This window comes from Cebus imitator, unplaced genomic scaffold, assembly GCF_001604975.1.
Source record: "Cebus imitator isolate Cc_AM_T3 unplaced genomic scaffold, Cebus_imitator-1.0 Scaffold16, whole genome shotgun sequence".
Taxonomy (NCBI): Eukaryota; Metazoa; Chordata; class Mammalia; order Primates; family Cebidae; genus Cebus; species Cebus imitator.
This window is the reverse complement of record NW_016107331.1, coordinates 844140-856922: the sequence shown is the minus strand read 5'-3', so window position 1 is coordinate 856922 and position 12783 is coordinate 844140. Positions and strand designations below refer to the sequence as shown.

The 12783-nt window shown below is 45.4% G+C and overlaps 1 protein-coding gene and 1 long non-coding RNA gene across 2 annotated transcripts in view; both read left to right on the top strand.

The window, feature by feature from the left end:
• SERINC5 (serine incorporator 5) overlaps positions 1–12783 on the top strand; it is a 130011-nt gene that overhangs the window by 35027 nt on the left and 82201 nt on the right. The gene's annotated exons all lie outside the window — the stretch shown is intronic.
• Positions 426–12783, top strand: part of LOC108288481 — a 16227-nt gene continuing 3869 nt past the window's right edge. The window contains exons 1-2 of the long non-coding RNA XR_001818719.2: positions 426–438; positions 5635–5638. This is a non-coding gene — a long non-coding RNA (uncharacterized LOC108288481). The remainder of the gene's footprint in view (positions 439–5634; positions 5639–12783) is intronic.

The following is a 12783-nucleotide window of genomic DNA, read 5'->3' as shown; positions in this document are numbered from 1 at the left end:
GTCTCGATCTCTTGACCTCGTGATCCACCCGCCTCGGCCTCCCAAAGTTGCTGGGATTACAGGCTTGAGCCACCGCGCCCGGCCTCGTTCTTTTCTTTTCTTCCTTTTCTGATGGAGTCTCACTCTGATACCCAGGCTGCAGTACAGTGGCACAATCTTGTCTCACTGCAACCTCTGTCTCCTGGGTTCAAGCGATTCTCCTGCCTCAGCCTCCTGAGTAGCTGGGATTACAGGCGCACACCACCACACTGAGCTAATTTTTGTATTTTTAATAGAGATGGGGTTTTACCATGTTGATCAAGTTGCTGTCGAACTCCTGACTTCATGATCCACCCGCCTCGGCCTTCCAAAGTGCTGGGATTACAAGCGTGAGCCACCATGTCAGATTTTTTTTTTTTTTGAAAGATTTTCACTCTGTTTCCCAAGCTGGAGTGCAGTGTGGAGATCACAGCTCGCTGTAGCCTTGACCCCACAGGCTCAGGTGATCCTCTCATCTCAGTCTCCTGGGTAGCTGAGACTACAGGTGCATGCCACCATACCTGGCTAATTTTTTTTTTCATATTATTTATAGAGATGGGGTTTTGCCATGTTGCCCATGCTGGTCTCAAACTGTTGGGTTCAAGTGATTTACCCACCTTGGCCTCTCAAAGTGCTGGGATTACAGATGTGAACCACCATGCCCGGGCAATTGTACTTTTAACTAAAGTCCAAAATAATTTCTAGAAACTATTAAACCTTCTTACTCTGTAAACAGGTTTTTTTTCTTTCTTTTTCATTTTTTTTGAGTCAGAGTCTCACTCTGTTATCCGGGCTGGAGTGCAGTGGCGAAATCTCAACTCACTGCAACCTCTGCTTCCTGGGTTCAAGCGATTCTCATGCCTCAGTCTCCTGAGTAGCTGGAATCACAGGTGTTTACCACCACCCTGGCTAGTTTTTGTATTTTAAACTTTCAGATGATTGACTACAAACATTTGATAGTCAATTTAAAAATAAACATCTATACATGCTATTTTTTTTTTTTTTTTTTATTATTTTTAGTAGAGACAGTTTCGCCACATTGCCTAGGCTGGTCTCAAACAACTGGCCTTAGCCTCCCAAAGGGATCCATCTGCCTCAGCCTCCCAAAGTGCTGGGATTACAGGCGTGAACCACTCCTCCCAGCTGTAAACACAGTTTATTATGAGGTATGCTGTGCTGCTCTAGAGACTGCCCCACTTTAGAGATGGCACCGTAGCTGCATGGCAAAGAGTTTAGGGCCTGGCTCACTGAGTTCATATCTAGACCTTAGGAGAGATCTCAGTTTTGTCATTTGTGAAAAAAATGGAGTTCTTTTTTCCTTTTGCTCTCTTCTTTTATATTTTCTCTACTTATTTTGTCTTTTCCTCATTTTTCAGTCAGTATAGCTTATAACATTTTTTCCGATTATAAAAGTAGGATATAGGCCAGGCACGGTGGTTTACGCCTGTAATCTTAGCACTTTGGGAGGCCAAGGCAAGAGGATCACCTGAGGTCAGGAGTTCGAGACCAGTCTGGCCAATGTGGTGAAACCGCATCCCTACTAAAAATCAAAAATTAGCTGGGCATGGTGGTGGACACCTGTAACCCCAGCTACTCAGGAGGCTGAGACAAGAGAATTGTTTGAACCTGGGAGGTGGATGTTGCAGTGAGCCGAGAGGGCGTCACTGCACTCCAGCCTGGGTGACAGAGCCAGACTCCCATCTCACAAAAAAAAAAAAAAAAAAAAGGCATATTATGCCAACAATTTAAATAATAATGCTTTCTTATTTGTGAAAAATGGCAATATGAGCATTTACTTCATGGGATTATTGTGAGGATGAAATAAATCCATTCTAAGGATTGAGGACCCTACCTCGCACTGAAATGCCCGATGCAATTTCCTATTTTAAAAAATTACTGTTAGTATCACTGCCACAGATTACAGGAATAATGAAGAATGGCTTTCAGAATAGTGATGGGATGCCCAAGGCTGTGCTGTGTTCTCACCAAAAGCGTTGGGAATGGCACATCTCAGGGTCAGGACTAGCCCTCAGGAGGGGCAGTCGAGGGAGGTGCAGCGTCCAGTGGGCTCTTCTAACTGCCTCAAGCCGTAGGTGCATGCACCTGCTTTAGGGTCTCTGGTGATTTTACGTTGCTGTAGGGGAGTAGGTGGAAGAGGGGTCAAAACAGTATACTCCAGATATCCTGAGATCTGGTGAAGGAAAACTGGTTTTAGAGTCCTGTTGGGCTTTAGAATCAGAGACCTGGATTTTGGTTTATCCCAAAGCAGCTTTTGGAAAGTCGTTTAACCTCTAAGACTCAGGTTTCCTCATCTGTCAAATGGAGATTGTGATACTTCCATCAAAGGGCTATTTTTGGACGGGTACAGTGGCTTATGCCTGTAATCCCAGTCCTTTGGGAGGCCAAGGCGGCAGATCATTTGAGGCCAGGAGTTCGAGACCAGCCTGGCCAACATGGCAAAACCCCATCTCTATTAAAAATACAAAAAATTAGCCAGGCGTCATGATGTGCACCTATATGTAGTACCAGCTACTTGGGAGTCTGAGGCATGAGAATTGCTTGATCCCGGGAGGCAGAGGTTGCAGTGAGCTGAGGTTGGTCTGGGTGGCAGAGCTAGACTCTGTCTCAAAGAAAAAAAGAGGTGGCAGGGGGTGGTTGTTTTCTTTTTCCTTTGGAGGCGATTAAATGAAAGGTCTTCAAAGTACCTTAGAGTAGTGCCTTGATACATAGGAAGTACTTAAGAAATGGTAGGTGACTATTACTTTCATTGAGTGCTAGGTAGAGGGATCTCTTTGATTACCGAAGACACTCCCATCTTTAATTTTGGTGTTTTGATGGAAGTACAGGATATGCTTCTCTGCCTTCTTAAATTGTTGAACTTGCTGCAAAGTTTGACACTTTGAAGTAGAACTGGGACTCTGGGGCTTTGTTCTGTCTTTAGGGCTTTGTTCTCTGCCCTTGGGTACACACACACACGTGTGCATGTGTGAGTGCCTATTATACAGGGGCATGGGATAACCTGGTTCTTCCCAAGGCAGTGTGGAAGTAGCAACGCTGCTGTCTTTGTCTTTTCGGGTGTTGCTGGTCTCCTCTGTCAGCACCATCAAGGCTTTGCTGCTCATTGCGCTCATCAGCAGGGTGCTGTGTTAGAAAGAAGGAGAATGAGTTCCAAGAATAAGGTAACTTATCCAGGCTTCACATTTGTCTGTATGTTGGGAATGACGCTACTCTCCCTGCCTGCCTTGTGGAGTGGTTATACAGATAGAATGAGAGGAAGGTTGTGAAGGTGTGATCAAAGTGTTACACCAATAATTAAACATTGTAACGTATTGCAAAGAAATACAAATGTCAGGCGTGTCGCTCACGTAGAGAGACCACCAGGCAGGCTTTGTGTGGGCAACAAGGCTGTTTGATTTCGTGCTTGGGTGCAAGCAGGCCAAGTCTGAGAAGGGAGTTAGGCAAAGGGGATAGGAAAGGGGACTGGTTATATAGCTTGGGGCAAATGGTCAGTAAAAGGTGGTACTCTATCCTGGGGCGTGGAAGGGTGTCATGGGATGCATGATCACGAGGGTAGGGGTCATTTATTACAAACAGGCATGATTATAAGGGTGGGGATGCATGATCACAAGAGTATGGGTTATTTATTACAAACAGGCATGATCATAAGGGGGGGTTGTTGGTTGCAAGCAGAGGGGAGGGCGCAGTAAATTACGTAGTCACAAGGGTGGGGGTCTTGAGAAACGCAACGTCCAGAGGGAAATTTTTGCAAGGCTGAGCAGGAACAATGGTTGCAAGTTGCAGGGGAGAGCAATTAGTTGAGGCAGGAACGCGTTGTTTCTCTTCTTTCTGTGGTTACTTGTGGTTACTTCAGACTTTCTGGCTCGTGGGGACCATCCAGAGGTGTACGTGCAGGTCACCAAGGCTATAATGGCCAGGCTTGGACGTGGAGGCCTGACATTCCCATCTTCTTATATATGTATGAAGAACAAAGTTAGAGGAGAAGGGAGTAGGGGCAATGTTTCTCATGGCTTCTTTGAGCGTGATGGGGCTGTACAGACACCTAAAAGAAAAGTCTGTGATTCTTGTAGTTTAGGGGAAGCCTTGGGCCAAGGTTGGGATAGTGTCCAGTGTAGGAGTAGTCCCAGAAGACTTGGATTGAAAAAGGATAAGAGAGGTGTCACACTGCATCTTCACATTAGCAGAGCATTGCCTGGAATTCATGAGTGATGGATTGGTGTTCCTAGTTGATCCCAGAAGGGTGAAGGCTATGAAATAGGGCTGGGGATAAGACAGGCAAATGAATGGGGAGGCTTGGCAGGGCATCTTGTTTTAAGCAGCCGACAGATCCTGGGATAGTGGGTGATGTTGTGGGGTTGTTAAAAGTAGCATTTGCCGTATAGAGTGATTAGTGATGGCCTGGCTGTGATTTTGTTGGACTCAAGAGACGAATCGGAAAATAAAAGGTCTGAATGAGAAAAGAAGGAAGACTGGTATTAAGGGGGTAAGGATTGGAAAGAGCCAGGACATCCAGCTAGAAAATGGCCAGGCGGGTTTGGCATAGTCATTTGCCTGATGAGTAAATTTTGGGGCCTTGTCTTTGAGCCTTCTGATACTATCATAAACTAGGCCGGACTGATTTAAGTAAAAGCAGCATTCCTTATTTAGAAATATACAGAGTCCTCTCTTATCTGCATTGAGTCAAGTCCATGATGGTTTTGAAGGACAGCTACAGCTAAAGAGTTGATTTGAGCTTGCAGGACGGACAAGGTATTATAATGTCTGTAATACTAGCAGAGAAATCAGTAGACAGACTGCAGAATGTTGTGACAGAGGTAGTGACTGCCACTATGCCAGTTCCAAGGCCCACAGTGGAGGCTGTAAGCCCTATTCTTATAAGAAATGGAATTAGCTGGATGTCTCTTTGCCGAGTAGGTGTCATTAGGGGGACAGGCATGGTTCATTACCATTGGCGAATTGGATTCTAGGAATAAGGAAGACTAAGGCACAGGTGCCTGTCCATTTAGTAGGCAGACACATATAGGTGGAAGAGCCACATAAGAAGAGGCCTGGGGCAAGGCAGAATTGAAAATGTAGGGTGAAAAGGTGGGAGGAATCCTTGAAAGGGGAGTCAGATACCCAAACTCCTAAAGATCCAGCAAGGACAGCAGCCGTTAGAGGTTGAAAGGGAGATTGTTGGGGTAACTGTGTAGTGGGGGGTGGTTTGATTTTCATAATGTGTGAGGAGGCGCATAGTATCAACAAATAGTCTGCTACTGACATTTGTAGGGCCGGGTATGAGTAAGCATGAAGGGGGCTAGGAGGAGAATCTGAGGAACAGGGAGAGGGTAGCCAAGGATGGTGTGAGAGACAGGGAAGGTGCCGGCCTAGGCAATAATAACTGTTACTGTTTTTGAGGTTATTAGTAGTGATAGAGGGTTTGTCAGTGAAGTGAATATGCTCCTAAAGGCATATTAACGTGTGTGTCAGGGCTTTGGAGATGAAGAGTAAAGACTTAGGAGGCACCTGGCTAAGACGGAAATTCCAGTTCTATTTACTAGATGTGTCTGTGTTTGATCCATTTTCTCATTGTAATAGAGATGGATGATAACAACATAGGGCTGTGATAAACAAATTCAGTAATATATATATAGAACCTAGTGAAGTATATATTGCACATACAGGTACTCAAAAAGTTGTGCTTGGGTCGGGTGCGGTGGCTCACACCTGTAATCCCAGCACTTTGGGAGGCTGAAGCAGATGGATCACCTGAGGTCAGGAGTTCAAGACCAGCCTGGGCAACATGGTGAAACCCCATCTCTACTAAAAATACAAAAGTTAGCGGGATGTGGTGGCACACCCCTGTAATCTCAGCTACTCAGGAGGCTGAGGCAGGAGAATCACTTGAACTCAGGAGGTAGAGGCTGCAGTGCGCTGAGATCACTCCATTGCACTCCAGCCTAGGCGACAAAAGTGAAACTTCGTCATACACACACACACATGTACACACCCCAAAACTTCTGGGTTGGATGTGGTGAGGCCGCAATTTTGGAGTTGGTCCCCATGTGGTCCAGTTTTGTTCTTAGGGAGTAAGTCTCTGTTTCAGAAACCACTGTATCACAAATTCTCAAGTGTCCTTGTAGACACCTAACTTGTCCGTGATGTTGTGAGGCAATAACTGGAGATAAAGATTCAGCAAAGTTTTGTCCTGCCACTGAGAAATTACCTTGAAACAGTGGCCCATCCACAGTTGCAAAGTGGGGGTGATTGTTCTTCAGGGTGCACAGTGCAGCAGATGTTCCTGTATGCCCTCTATGTTTGTTCCTCAGTGTCTGGAAAGGGCTTACCCCAGAGAGTGAGCTTGGGACCATTTTTGTTAAAGCCATTATTATTATTATTATTATTATTATTATTATTTGAGACAGTCTCACTTTGTCACCCAGGCCGGAGTGCAGTGGTGTGATCATACCTCACTTCAGTCTCCACCTCCTAGATTTAAGTGATTGTCCTTGCCTCAGCCTCTCAAGTAGCTGGGACTGCAGATGGCACCACTATGCCTAGCTAGTTTAAAAAAACTTTTTTGTAGAGCTGATGTCTCCCTATGTTACCCAGGGTGGTCTTGAACTCCTGGGCTCAAGAGGTCCTCCTACCTTGGCCTCCCTAAGTGCCAGGATTATAGGTGTGACCCACCATATCCAGCCAGGAAAACTATCCTTGAAACTCATTTTATATAGTATTTATTTTCTTTTGATGTTCATTAATTTTTTTTTTTTTTGCCAAAGTTGTCTTGCTTTTTAATGTAGACCAATGGAATGCATTTTACAGACAACAAAACATATCCTTTATGGTGGGTGGCAAATTAAATGAGCTTTTTACTTTTTTCTACTCTTTGATTCTTTACCTATTAAAATATTTCCATTTTCTGTTCATTTAAAAGACTGATGAAATTCATGCTTAATGTTAAACCTTGAAAACACAGAATAAAGAAAACAAAGGCCATCTAACATCCCATAATCTTGGTTAATATTCTCGTGTATTCATCTTTCCCAAGGATGTGTCCATTAGCATTTTTTTCCATGTTGAATTACAGATAACTTTTTCAGAGACTCTCATGATTCCCTTATCTGTTATATTGGAGTCATGTGTGGTCTCGCTGGAAACTTGCTTTTGTTATTTGCCATTACCAAAGGCCCCTTCTGAATGAAGAGCTAGGGCAGCTGGCTGTTGGTGTGTGGCAGACATCATCACTTGAACATGGGATTGTTAAAGGTGCAGTTTGAATACAGACCTATGCCTGCTGCAGGCTGATATCAGATGATCCCCTGGGGAATTTTTTTTTTAAACCTTGCAGGCTCCAGTTCTTCTTCAGCAGGTCTGGGCTGGAGCCTGAGACTCCCCGTGATGCCCATGCAGCTGTTGGTGAGCCTCCTTTGGAGTGCCATTGAGCCAAGGTCCTCTAGCATGGCCTAGGGCTCTCTGCTCTTGCAGTAAGGCAGTCTCTGCTTTTGCTCTGCTTGGGGCTGACCTCTTTGGGGGTCTTCCTCCACTTCCTGGCTCTTTTCTCTCATCCATGCTGCTCAGGACCCCATTTCTTCCCTGCTGTCTCATGCACACATCCACTCTGCTCCTGTCATTCCGGCAGGCTCCTCCATCTCCCCAGGGCACCCCTCCTACCGCCACCACTCCGCCACTGCATCAGAGTCCTTTCTTTCCAGTTACTACTTAATTGCTCCCCCCCGCACCCCTCACTTCATCCCTCAGTTTCCTATCTGGGAGCCCTCAGATTCCTTTCTCTCTCTGGAGGGCAGTGACTCCCACCTCAGAGGCGCCATCAGCAGCCATGTCCTGGCCCCAAACTGGCTTCCCACTTGGGGCTCCCTGAGTGTTAAGGCCTTGGATTTCCTTGCCCGGGAAGGAAGGAGGGGTGAGAAAGATCCTGAATCTTCAAAGGAGCCCTCTTTGCCCAGTCCAACATCTACTCCACCCAGCTGACTAGAGAAATAAATGCTAGGTTTGCCTGAACAAATAACAGTAATTAAGATTTGTTTCCTGAACAGCCTTCCCCTTTGGTCTGTTTACTTTGCAGCCCAATAACAGTCAGCCTGGCTTTGAGGTCCATTGTGTTTGATTTTGATGCTGGGGTGCTGGTCTTCACAATCTAGAAGGCTGTTAGAAGACACCTGCCTTGTAATTTTGAAAAGGAGAGGGAACACTGCTGCCAACATGAGCAAGTGACTTGTTTCTCTCTCATTTTTTTTTTTTTTTTTTTGAGATGGAGTCTCCCTCTATCGCCCAGGCTGGAGTGTAGTGGCACCAGCTGGGCCCAGTGGAACCTCTGCCTCCCGAGTTCAGGCAGTTCTCTTGCCTCAGCCTCCCTAGTAGCTGAGATCACAGGCATATGCCACCACGCCCAGCTAATTTTTTGTAGTTTTAGTAGAGACAGGGTTTTGCCATGTTGGCCAGGCTGGTCTCAACTCCTCACCTCAGGTGATCTGCCCTCTTTGACCTCCCAAAGTGCTGGGATTACAGACTTGAGGCCCCGCACCTGGCCTGTGACTTGCTTCTGTCTCTATATTCCCACACTTGCTTGTGTAGCCAATATCCTGAATTAAAAAAAAGGTAAAAGTTGGGGGGTGGTGATGTAAGATTATTTTAATTTCTGTTGATGACAGAAGAAATAAGTATGATTTAGAAGTGCCTTCATTTGGCCCTGGTTCCTTTTGCAAATGTATTTTAAGAGCATTAACAGGAGTTTCTCAAGGTAGGGGTGAGGGGGTAATTGCATGGCAGTTTTCTGCCCGTTGGTGCCATCAAGGCAGCTGGTACTTGAATGCAGGCATCCTCACAAAGGCTGTCTGGGGCTTTGTGCCAGCTTGCTTTGGAATGAGGACCTGCTTCAGAAGTGGATAGGGGTGCTGATAAAACCCACTGGGCGTCTGGCAGTGCTTACTTGAAAAGGCAATGAATAGTGGCTACTGGGGGAAAGGCACACACTTATTCAGTCCTTCCATTTCAAGCTGGAAGTGGAAGAAGAAGATGAATTTCAAGGGTGAAGAGGGGAGAGCTGGAAATAAGGCTTCCTGAAGTTTGAGGGATGATGAAGCCTAAAGTTAACTGTGAGAAAAAGTGTTTTCTCAGCTATAGGAAAACTGTGCAGCTGTTACTCCAAGAAAAAGCTGTTAAACCAGGACTTTCATGTCACTACCAGGCATCCAGAACATGGGGTGGGTTAGAGGAGCGAGGGCAACCCTGTAGGAGGGACGTGAGTCCTGAGAGGTTAGTGTGGGCCTCTGCCTCCCTTTCCCCTTCCCCTGATCCGGCCTCTGCGCACTGGTGCCATCCAGGTACAGCTGTGGTTTTCCAAACCAGAGGCCTGTTGACTGACTTTTCTTTTTCTAATTTATGTATTTATGTGAAAAGTATTAGGCTTGAAATAATCATCTTTTATTTTCTTTTTCTAATTTATGTATTTATGTGAAAAGTATTAGGCTTGAAATAATCATCTTTTACTGGACACTGTGAATCCTAAAGAATAGGATTTTATGGAATCTAAGGAAGGTGAAGTGTACAAGTTTTTCTTTGTATGAGCGCTTGCTGCTAGACTAACCACCTTGAAAGAGAAACATCTTGTGACTGGGCAGAGGAGTGGGTCAGAGGTATTCTTTTGAGTTGTGAGCCCTTTCTGTGATGCGGCTCCGCCAGTGGTTGAATTTGCACGTAGGGTGATTCAGTCTGCTGTCTGCTTCTCAGAAGTGGGGGAAGGGTGGTAGATGAGGGTGGGGCATTGCACAGCCTGCCTGTAGCTGTTCAAGAGCACCAGGGTTTTGTTGTTTTTTTTTTTTGACATGGAGTCTTGCTCTGTTGCCATACTAGAGTGCAGTGGAGTGATCTCAGCTAACTGCAACCTCCGGCTCCCTAGTTCAAGCAATTCTCCTGCTCAGCCTCCCAAGTAGCCGGGATTACAGGCATGCACCACCACGCCCAGCTAATTTTTTTTTTGAAATGAAATTTCCCTCCTGTTGCCCAGGCTGGAGTGCAGTGGCAAGATCTCTGCTCACCGCAACCTCCGCCTTCCAGGTTCATGCAATTCTCCTGCCTCAGTCTTCTGAGTAGCTGGGATTACAGGCATGTGCCATCACGCCCAGCACATTTTGTGTGTTTTTAATAGAGATGGGATTTTTATATGTTAGTCAGGCTGGTCTTGAACTCTCGACCTCAGGTGACCCACCTACCTGGTCCTCCCATAGTATTGGGATTATAGGCGTGAGCCACTGCGCTCGACCAAGAGCATCAGTTTTGTGACCACCCCAGGGTTAATGCATCATGTGATGGCTTTTCGTTTTAACTGTCATGATGGAAACCTTTCAAAATGTATTGGACTCTGAAACACTTACTGCCTTCTCACTAGGATCCGCAGAGCGGTTTTGTTTTTGTTTTTTTTGTTTTAGATACAGTTTCACTCTTGTTGCCCAGGCTGGAGTGCAATGGCATGATCTTGACTCACCGTAACCTCTGCTTCCCGGGTTCAAGCAATTCTGTTTCCTCAGCTTCCTGAGTAGCTGGGACTACAGGCATGCACCACCACACCTGGCTAATTTTGTATTTTTGGGAGAGATGGGGTTTCTCCATCTTGATCAGGCTGGTATTGAACTCCCGACCTCAGGTAATCCACCCACTTCGGCCTCCCAAAGTGCTGGGATTACAGGAGTGAGCCACCGCGCCTGGCAGCAGAACATATTTTAAAGCTACTAACAATGATTTCATTGTGGTCTTGAGTGTCTGTTAGTGTATTACACAGTAGATAGAAAAGTGTGAAACTCGAAGGCTGAGCTACTAGTTCCTTCCTTTTCCAGAATTCTGAGTTGTTTGCACTGGTGTGTTTTTTGATGGTCCACTGATGCTTGTCACTAGATTTATCCTTAAACTAAATCACCTAACCTTTCTGGGCCTCAGTTTTCACATCAGGAAAATAGAAGGCCTGGACTAGATCAGGGACTTTCAGTGCAGGTTCTGGGGTGTATCCCCATTTGGGTTGAATTTTCTGGATGCTGAGTATGATAAGAACCCACTGAAATATGAGCTTCATGAGAGCAGGGACTATACTACTAAATCCTAGAACCGGTGCCCACTCACTGGTAAGCATTGGATAAATACTGTATGAATATATAACTACATTTGTGGTATGATATTGCATCCTTATGCATTATGTATTGTGCATAGAATTTCATCTGGTGGAGAAAGGCGCGCCCTTGCCGCTAAATCCTTAAAGCTTCTGGCGCAACTTGAGTTCTAAGGTCCTCTGCACTCCAGCTATCTGAGAGCAGTGAAATGAGCTCCTTTCTGTTTCCACGCCAAGCATACGGGCATCTAGCTGGCTCTGGGGCCTGTCACCAGCCTAGAAAGCACTCTGTGGCTTGGCAGAGTTTGTGGATTGGGCTGGCACATAGCACCACTTGGAAAGGGCTTGTCAGGTTTCTCCCTTGCAGCATAATCTCCATGACACAATGAGGCAAATTTTGGGTTTAGCGTTTCACCAGCTGCTGGTTGATAAGCTACTATTTATAAAATAGAACAAGCAGGGTTTCTGCCCACCTCCTTTTTTACTGAGACTATTTAAAACTAATTTTATTTTATAAATTAAAAGTCAAACTTTTTAATAAATGTATTTTAATTAAAAATAAAACTTACTAAAATAAAATATTAAAATTAAAAATTAAAAAGTAAAAATCAAAGTTTATAAATTAAATAAAATAAAACCAGTTTTTACTATATTTAATTTATTTTTTTAGAGATAGAGTCTCACTCTGTTGCCCATGTTGAAGTGCAGTGGTGCAATCTCAGCTCACTGTACCCTCCACCTTCAGGGCTTAATCCATCCTCCTACCTCAGCCTTCCAAGAAACTGAGACTACAAGCTTATGTCACCATGCCCGGCTAATTTTTTTCATTTTTTGAGATGGAGTCCCACTCTGTGGCCCAGGCTGGAGTGAAGTGGCACGATCTCTGCTCACCGCAACCTCTGCCTCCCGGGTTCAAGCGATTCAGCCTCCCAGGTAGCTGGGATTAGAGGCACCCGCCACCACGCTAATTTCTGTATTTTTAGTAGAGACAGGGTTTTAACATGTTGGTAAGGCTGGTCTCGAACTCCTGACCTCATGATCCACCCTCCTTGGCCTCCTAAAGTGCTGGGATTACAGGCGTGAGCCACCACGCCTGGTCCTAGTTTTCGTATTTTTTCTTTCTTTTGTTTTCTTTTCCTTTTTCTTTTTCTTTTCTTTCTTTCAACACAGTCATGCTCTGTTGCCAGGTGCCTGGCGCCAGGCTGGAGGAGGAGGAGTGCAGTGGCGTGATCTAGGCTCACTGCAACCTCTGCCTCCTGGGTTCAAGTGATTCAGCCTCCTGAGTAGCTGGGACTATAGGTGCATGCCACCAGGCCCAGCTAATTTTTGTATTTTTTAGTAGAGACAGGGTTTCGCCATGTTGGCCAGGATGGTCTGGATCTCTTGACCTTGTTATCTGCCTGCTTTGGCCTCCCAAAGTGTTGGGATTATAGGCGTGAGCCACTGCTCCCGGCCAATTTTTGTATTTTTTATAGAGACAGTGTCTCACTATGTCACCCAAGCTGGTCTCAAACTCCTGAATTCAAGCTATTCACCTGCCTTGGCCTCCCAAAGTGCTGGGATTACAGGCATGAGCCACTGTACCCAACCCTAAAACTAATTTTAAAAAACATTTTAAAACCCAATAAATACTTTTGTTTTCTCCTATT